The sequence below is a fragment of the Cebus imitator genome, unplaced genomic scaffold (assembly GCF_001604975.1).
Source record: "Cebus imitator isolate Cc_AM_T3 unplaced genomic scaffold, Cebus_imitator-1.0 Scaffold112, whole genome shotgun sequence".
Classification (NCBI taxonomy): Eukaryota; Metazoa; Chordata; class Mammalia; order Primates; family Cebidae; genus Cebus; species Cebus imitator.
Window position 1 is genome coordinate 2,812,029 of NW_016107427.1, and position 9,072 is coordinate 2,821,100.

Here is a 9,072-nt window from a genome sequence, read left to right on the forward strand (position 1 = left end):
GCTAATTTTTTGTATTTTTAATAGAGACGGGGTTTCACCATGTTGACCAGGATGGTCTCGATCTCTTGACTTCGTGATCCACCCGCCTCGGCCTCCCAAAGTGCTGGGATTACAGGCGTGGGCCACCGCGCCCGGCCCAACAATTTTTAAGAATGTAAAGAGCCCATAAGTTTGAGAACCACTGCTTTTCATATGACTATGAAGGCAAAAGTTTCTTTAAAATTTAGCAAACAGAGCTAGCAGCATATTAAAAAGTCAACACATACATGATGACCAAGTGGATCTGTTTCACGAATGCAAGGATGGTTTGCTGCGAGGAAACTGACTAACAAAATTCATCTGATTTTTTAACAAGAAGCCTTGACAGGCAACACAATAAAATTCAACCCTGCTTTCCAGTAAAATCACTCAGTAAAGCAGGGGCCAGTGCAAAATATTATACGTTCTCATTGTGTGTCTCCCCAAAGGGGACACACTCACTACTATTCCGGTGAGGTGTTCATTCACAGGCCACAGTGAGCATTTCACTCGCTGGGCAAATACTAGAGGTACCACAGTATACATCAGGGACAGGCAGAGTTCCCTTTAGTGAAAGGCCAGCCTCACGCTCACACACTAATGGAATAGTCACAATAAATATACAATTCCAAACTGACTCCAGCTAGGACTTTACCAAATCATGACCATATTTGGTTTATCCCAGGACACAAGAACTAATTTACTATAGAAAACCAATTAACGGGACTATTGACAAAAAGTGATAGAAGGAGAGAAGCGACAGGATTGCTGCATTTAGTCTCAGGAAAGGCAGGTGCTGAAGTCCACGGCCACGTACCACTGATTAAGAAAGAAGTCAGCATGAGGCCCTGCTCCTCAGGACACTTCCTGCAGCCACTGGCATGGGGCGGGTAAAAGAGAGAAATAAAGATTAGAAAGAACAGAGCAAGTTTTCATCATTTGTACGTGACACGATCATCTGCACAGAAAATCCACAAGTTCCTGGCCGTAGCCAGAGCACCCCTGGCACCCATGGGGGCGGGCTGCCATCCTCGCCAGGTCTGCCCCGTGGCCAGTAGCTTCCTCAGGAGAAATTCATCCTCACTGGGAGGGGCGAGGAAGGGAGGCAAGGCCACACTAGGAAGGAGACGTGGCTCACACGAGCCCCACCTTTTGCTTGCAAGCCAGGCTTGCCCCGTGGCCCCGGCATTGCCCTCTGCCACTCTGGCGGGCTGGGCTGAAGACGTGCAGTGGTCCCCTCCAGCTCAGGCCTGTGGGTTGCCGTGGACATGCCTCCTGATTCCAATTCACATGGAAGTGACGAGGAGGACACTTGGGGCAATGCCCAAGCCGAGCCTGTGAGGACTAAGATACCTCCAGGCTCCCTGTGCCACCAAGCCCGTGAGTCCATGGAGGTCCACCAGGACCCCCGACATAAAGCCAGACCAACGCGGCAAGACGTGCTAGGGCCCGACCCGGCAGCTCCAGGGGCAGCTTTGCTTTGAATTCCATTCACCAAGAGGTAAGGGGGTACCAGGCAGGCAGTGTCTGAGAAAAGACACAGCAGCCTCGTGGCCAGGCACGGTCAGAAGAAGGCCACTGGCCTGCTCTCTGCTGCCCTGCACTTCAGAGGACTTCAGGGGAGCTGCCAGCTAGTGAAAGCAGGCAACCCGGTGAATACAACATGCAGAAATGTGCATGCTCAGAATCTTTACCTGTGTTCCAACAGGAGGACCCCGGGCAGGACGCTCGAGAGCACAGCGACTCCACAGTGGAAAAGGAGTCTGCAGCCCCGGCCATGGAGCACCCAGGGCCTCCTCGCCACCTTTTGAACTCAGGAACAGCACCAGACAAAGACAGAAGCAGTAGGCAGGAGGCAAAATCCGCCTTCCAGCGAGGCGGCATCTGGGCCAGGCGGGGCCGACCGGAGGCCAGGGAGCTTCGAGGGCCAGCGTCGCACCCTTCCCAGACAGGCCTCACTGCGCTGGACAGGACAGGCCGCGTCTGACCCCGCCCAGCCCCAGGATATACGAGACAAGAGCGCAGTTCTAGGACAGTTTCCAAACCACAGGTACACATTTCCAGTCTTGAAAGCACACTCTGGTTCCGGTAGACTGATAATCAACTGTGCTCTGACGCCGTCACACAGAGTTCTTATCATGCACATGTGTGTGTGTCCATACGCATCTCCTTAGAACATGCATAAAAAAAGGAAGGCCTTCTTTAAATGATGTAGATCTATGTGTGGTGAAAGTTTCCCAAAACAAGTCAAAATCAGGTTACGCAGAGAGATGTCATGACATGTCAATACATTTTTGGAAACTCTGTGTGTGTGTATGTTCTTATGTGTATTTTTTATGAACTCTAGAAGGATAAGCCACAAAGCACTTATAGTGGTTCTCTCCAGGAAAAAGAGTGAGATTTGGGATGGAGTAAAGAATGCAATTTTAATTATTTATTAGATTTGGCTCTGTGTTTAATTTTCATAAGCATGTATTACTTTTGTAATGAAGATGTAAACATCAAATGGAAAACTTGTATGCACATTAACCTCCAACCCTCTGTCTCTGTGGTGGTTGGAATAGCACAGTCTTGTCTTGAACACTGATGAGATTTGTTTCTCCTAAGAAAAAAGCTTCCCTTGCAGGATACCTGACTTCACAAGACACAGCTCAGCAGATCAAAGTCTGAACCCTTTGCTCTCCCCTCGTATACATCACACATCAGAGCCAAAGATAATTCCACCACCTGCAGTCCCCATGGGCATACGGCACGCTGGCTTCCTCTTGCTTCCAGGGGGAAGGCCGGCCCTCCCCTCCACCCGTCCTTCACCTCACAGTGTTAGGACCCGAGACCACTGCTGGCAGTACGAGCGGCCACAGCTGCTGGGAGACACCTGTGCTCCACTCCACTTCCTCAGGGCATCGGCCACCAATCTCTGCAGCTTAGCACCCTCTCATGGGCACAGGACCAGCCTGGCACAAACCCTCAGCTGCCATCAGGGCCAAACAGGCATTCCCCAGAAAGATCCCAGGAATGCAGAGGGGGGCCGTCTCCATCCGCCTCTGTTCTCCATGTCCCAGAGGTGGGTGTGAGTCACACCCTGCAGGCTCCCCTCGCTCGAGAATGCATGAACTGGGGGATCCCAGCCACAGGTCACGCTCTGGGTGTTCACACCACACACCGGCCTCACTTCTCCGGGACGTGTCCTGAGTCTCCTACACTCCCAGCCCAGGGTGCCCTGGGGGTACGAAGCACGGACCTGGGGGCTTACTCCTCAACCCCACCGTCTCCACGATAAGCCCTGGGCCCCCCTCCCCGCCCCCACCCCAGGGTTAGCATTCAGGTAGACCCTGCAGGAAGGTGAATAATGCTCAGGATGGGAGCCCAGGGCTCCCTCACGGCTCCCCCTGAAGCTGAGAACAAAGCCCCATCCAGTGGCTCCTCGGAGATCTAAAGCCAGCCTGCAGGCCTGGGAGCCAGGCTCTGTTGCAAGGAGGGCAGAGCGAGGAGGGACGAGACCTGGGACGAATATGACGGGAAGGCACTGTCCCGATCCCTTTCGTTACCCAAGAAAGACTCAAGAACACTTTAAAATCCTCTTAAAACGTGTCTGGAAAGTGAGTGGTCCACGCCCGCCATGATGGGGACGCGGACAAAGGGGCCTGTGGCTTCTGAGGAAGCCACCCCAAGCGATGTCAGAGGATCGGCCAGTGGGGCCCTCGAAGCACCCAGGCCTGGGAGGAGCCTTTCCTGAAGTTGGAAGAAGTTCCTTATCAGGCAACGTTTGTTATACAAAGAAAAAACAGCAAATAAAAACTAAAACGAAAGAACGAAGTCCCACTGAGCTGAGGCCCGGCTGCTCTCGGGTCCTTCCCACTGGCCTCTCTCTCCAGGGCAGGGCTGGCTGTGATGGACGCACTGGAGGACCTGGGAGCAGAAGACTCAGGCCAACCTCGGAGCACAGCAGGGGCATCGGGACCGTGTGAGCTGAGCCTAAGCCTGAATCCTCATCCAAAAAATGTAAACAACACAGGGAGGGAAGGAAACGAAGGACTTCTGCAGCCTGGAGCTGGCAGGCCACCATGCTGACACGGCACGGGCTTTGATCTCGCCCTCGCCAGCCAGTGTCCTCTGCAATTAGCCTTTTCCTAAAGAACCCAATGGCTTTAAGAGCTGCGGATGCTCCACAGTCCTGAACCCGAAGCTGGAGGCCATAGGTCCCCTCTCGTCCTCCTGGTGCTGCCCCACGGGCACCTGCCCCACTCCCCCAACCCCACACCCTTACCTTCTGTCTACCCAAGAGCTGGGCTCCTGCCCATTTCACAGACCAGTCACCAAGGCCCAGGAAAGCAAAAGCTGCGTTATGAATCATGCAGCGAGTCATACACAGTGGGCTCCATAACCTCCCAGCCTGCACACTCCCTGCTGGGACACCTCCTCTGTGATGGAGAGGGGCGGGGCTGGACGCACAGGTCAGGCTAGCAGGTGGCTGTGTGTGAACACGGCTGGTATTGCACTCAGGACAGCCCTTCCTTCCCCGCAGTCCTCAGGGCCGGGGGTGACCAGCCCCAACAAAGTTGCCAGCTCTAGATGTCACCAAATTCACTTCAAGCCCTGGTACCTTGTGCTTTAGGGCACAAGTGAAGCTTGCCAAGTGCCTCATACACACCTTGGAAATCACTCCAGCTTTGGGACACAAACGCATTTTTCCCATATAATTTAGGCTCTGAAGCATTGAGGTCTTCCAGCACACAGAACGCAAAAGCGCCCCCAGGGTGCCTGAGCCAGCGCCCTCCTCCCAAGACAGCCGTGCCTGTGCTCTGCAGTTACGGGGGCACGCTCCTACGTGGATGGAAACTGTTCTGTCCCCAGGTCTCCAGCACAGGGAGCCGTGTGACAGAGCGAGTGTGCGAACACCCAGGCAGGGGAAGTGACAAACGTGGCGCTTTAGCATGGTATTGGTCTGCTGGGTTTTCGGGTTTGGGTGTTGTTGCTTTTTAAGTCTGCTGTTTTGTAGAAGCTCGTATTTTCACAGAGGGAGTCAGACAAAACTGAAAATGTAAGCTCTTGTGACACTTCCATGGTGAGGTTTATGGGAAACTTTTTGGTAGAGTGTAACAGATACAGAGAAGGGCACACATCTTCAGTGAGCGGCTGGACCAGCACCCAGACCAAGAAATGAATCCCACCATTTTCAGAGGCCAAGGCAGGTGGATCGCTTGAGCCCAGGAGTTCAAGACCAGCCTGGGCAACATGGCAAAACCCTGTCTCTACAAAAAATAAAAAAAAATTAACCGGGTGTGGTGGCACATGCCTGTGGTCCCAGCTACTGGGAGGCTGAGGTGGGAGGACCACTTGAGCCCAGGAGAGTTGAAGGCTGAAGTGAGCTGAGATCATGCCACTGAGGTCCAGCCTGGGAGACAGAGCATGGCCTTGAGGAAGGAAGGAAGAGAGGGAGGGAGGGAGGGAGGGAGGGGAGGGGAGGGAGGATGAGAGAGGAAGAAAGGGAGAGAGAAAGAAAGAAAGAAAAAAACAGCCCCTGGGCCTCCTTTGCCTCCTGCTCCCCCGCCCCCCAGGTCTGCCTGCCTCTGAGCTGCACACACATGAGCCTTGCACACGTGCTGACCCACTGCGCTGCTTCCACCCAGCATACAGGTGTAAGCTTGCCCAGGCGGAGGGGGCTGTCTCCACGCACCTCATCCCATGCTGCTCCCTGGGCAGATACACGGCAGCGTGTCCACCCAGAGTCCACCTCCTCAGGGCACACGGGCCTGATGAACACAGCTCCCACGACGCTCTCAGGCCTGGCTATGGGTTCACGCCCCAGAGGGGAGCTGCTGGGTCACAAGCCATGGGTTTGCTCCAGTTTAGAAGTTATGGTCCAAGAGTTTTCCAACAGGAAGAGGTCAAGTCACAGCTGCCACAAGGAATGAGCCCCCCATCACGCCGCCTCCCACCTCCTCAGCAGCGTGGGTCCCATCTGCCTCGTTGGTTTTAGCCAATCCACTGACTGTGTAGTGATACAACATTTCTGGTTTTAAAAGTTCCTTTCTCTGATAGCCAACTAGGTTGCATGCCTGTTCAGGTGTTTATTAGATACTGGACACCTTTTGAGGGGTGCTGGTGCAAGTCGCAAGCAAATGTTTCACTATAGATTTCATTATTAATGCCACCAGCCTGGGTGGGGGGCTCGTTTATTGAGTTTTGCAATCTTTCCTGCCTCCCAAAAGTGCCACGTGGTATACCATAACTGATGGTCACCCGGTTTTGTGAGTGTTGTTACTCGTGCTGAAAGCTTGGTTGTAAATCTGATTCAGGTTGTTCTGCAGCTTACTAGACCCCAAAGACACGACGTGTCCAACCTGCCCTTCTTCCCATTCTTTTTTCCCAGACCTCAGTTGTTACAGAACCGTGATGTCCCTGTCCCCAGAAAGGGGACAACGGAAATCAAGCTGATGTCCATCCTTATCTTCTTGAAATGTCCTCTTACTGGGAGAGGTCTGCTGATGCCTGGCACACCTTGGTCAGTTTCTCCCCTAAAAGAAAAACCTCCCCCGGGCACCACACACTGCACTTCACAGATCCGAAGTCCCCACCCCCCCCCAGCCCTTGCTGGGCCGTGGTCACTGCAGAAGCCCATGCCCACCTCTCAGCCCGGAGTACAGCCCAACAATGGCCAAAGGAAACATGGAAGAATGGGGATGCGGGAGCTCAGCCACGGGATACAAGATAAGTCAAGTTTCTTTGTCACAGAATGGCAAGTTGCAAAAATTTAACAGTTTAAGCCACAGGCAAAGTATTAAATCAACAATGAGCAAAAGCAGCAAGTAAACGTGTGAATTCAGAATGTTGGAGAGGCGAGCTCCAAGTGCCAGTCAGCTGGGGGCGGCCTCTGTGTCTATCCACTCAAATAAGTAGTCTTTTTTTTATTGCATTTTAGGTTTTGGGGTACATGTGAAGAACATGCAAGATTGTTGCATAGGTACACACGTGGCAGTGTGATTTGCTGCCTTCCTCCCCATCACCTATATTTGGCATTTCTCCCTATGCGATCTCCCCAACTCTCCACCCCCCACTGTCCCTCCCCTATTTCCCCCCAACAGACCCTAGTGTGTAGTGGTCCCCTCCCTGCCATCAAAAACGATGAGTTTGTGTCAAATAAGTAGTCTTAATAAATACTCGGGTGCAGTGGCTCACGCCTGTAATCCCAGCACTTTTGGGGGCCAAGGGGGGACAGATCACGAGGTCAAGAGATCGAGACCATCCCCACCAGCAAGGCGAAATCCCATCTCCTCTAAAAATATAAAAATTAGCTGGGCATGGTGGTGTGTGCCTATAGTCCCAGCTACTCAGGAGGCTGAGGCAGGAGAATCGCTTGAACCCTGGAGGCAGAGGTTGCGGTGAGCCGAGATCGTGCCACTGCACTCCAGCCTGGGTGACAGAATGAGACTCCATCTCAAACAAACAAACAAAAAAAGAGACGCTAAACATAGTCACTTTAATTTGAAAACGAAGGAAGCATTCAGCACCCAGCCCACATGGTCAGCGACGCTGTCTGAGGTCAGCCGTGACTGCACCTTCAAAAGCCCGAGCTTGGTGTTGGTCACTTCAGCCCTGCTCACGTTTACCTGCTCATGTTTGTGTTTATTAAATGGTAGCTTTCAACACCCCCTGTGTGTGATGATGACACAGGAGGCTTAGCCTGCCTCCCAAGAGCGGGGCCTGCGAGTTTCACCTGGGAGCCTCGGAACACCAGGGATGGGATTTGCTCTCCACTGACAGCATCTGGAGGAGAGACACCTCCCAGGTCCAAAGCAACCACAGCAGGAGAAGGACTCAGGATCCAGGCCCACCTGGAAGGGACCTGCAGCCTGATCAGCCACAGCAGCAGGCCTGGGAACAGGCATGGGACCCATGGGAGCAGTGGGCAGGAACCCTACAAGGACCGGCCATGGGAGCAGGGAGGAGCTGCCCTATCCCTGGGCCCACCACCTGGTGACTGAATAGCCGGGCAACTCTGTGTGTCAGCCAAACCTAGGGCTTCGGAGGAGAGCGGCCCCCAGGAACAGGGCAGCAAGCCCGTTTTCCACAGTGGAAAAGGAGTCAGAACAGAGCACTGCCCCCCAGGAGCATGGAGGAGCTGCCCATCCCTGGGCCCACCCGGTGACTGAACAGCCTCAGCCGGACAGCTCCCCACGGGGACCGTGCAGCTGACCCCAGGCCCCATGTCTGCCCTGGACTGCAAACAGAGCCAGGGCAGCCCTGTGAGGTGACCCCCATGCCCTCTGTGCCCTGGTAGGCACCTCAGTCCAGCGGCATTTATAGCTCAGCCCCTCTGAGCTCAGCTCATCCCTCACAGGAAGAGAACAAAGTCACCTGAACTTTATCGTCTGGGTTTTGGACAAATGAGAAGAGATTATAATAAATATTCTGTTGGCCATAACAAAGCTTAAAATATATTCCGCTTTAAGAAAAAGTAATCAACAAGGCATCAAGGGCCAACACTGACCCCGACACTGGACAGACACACACACACACACACACACACACACACACACACACACACACACACACGGCGCCCTGCGTCGGGCAGCCTTGCTGCCACTCACCAAGGCACAAGGTCAGCAGAGCCAGCGGGAGCAGCTGTCCTCAGGGCTTCCAGTTGGACCAGCCTGAAAGTGAAAGGCACACATATCAACGTGCTTGTGCAGGACTGGAAAGGCGCGTGACCAAACACATGCAGCCACTTTATGACCCGAAAGGCTGCCTGTCAGGGAAACTGACAGGCACACATTAGCATCCTTTCCCGAACAACCAAACACTCTGCAACTTACACATCAGGGTCAAGGCTATTCAGGGCATTGCTGGCACACTGCTTCCCACTGCCTGGCCAGGAGGCCCAGCAGATGGCTCATAATGAACAGTCCCCGAGCCGCCAGAGGCCACACCCCAGGAAGGACAGGGGAAAGCCACCCAGCCCGCTGCAGGCTCTCAGAACAGGGGGGCCAGCTCACGCCCTCCGGATGCCGCAATTCCTGCAACAGCTACGCCAGCCTCCCGTGCGCTCCCGCT

The 9,072-nt window shown here is 53.9% G+C and overlaps 1 protein-coding gene across 1 annotated transcript in view; it reads right to left on the reverse strand.

Moving 5' to 3' along the window:
* Window positions 1-9,072, reverse strand: part of AGPAT3 (1-acylglycerol-3-phosphate O-acyltransferase 3) — a 110,104-nt gene that overhangs the window by 67,238 nt on the left and 33,794 nt on the right. Inside the window, exon 2 of the mRNA XM_017538540.2 lies at window positions 8,610-8,672. The gene's annotated coding sequence lies outside the window, so the exon portion shown is untranslated. The remainder of the gene's footprint in view (window positions 1-8,609; window positions 8,673-9,072) is intronic.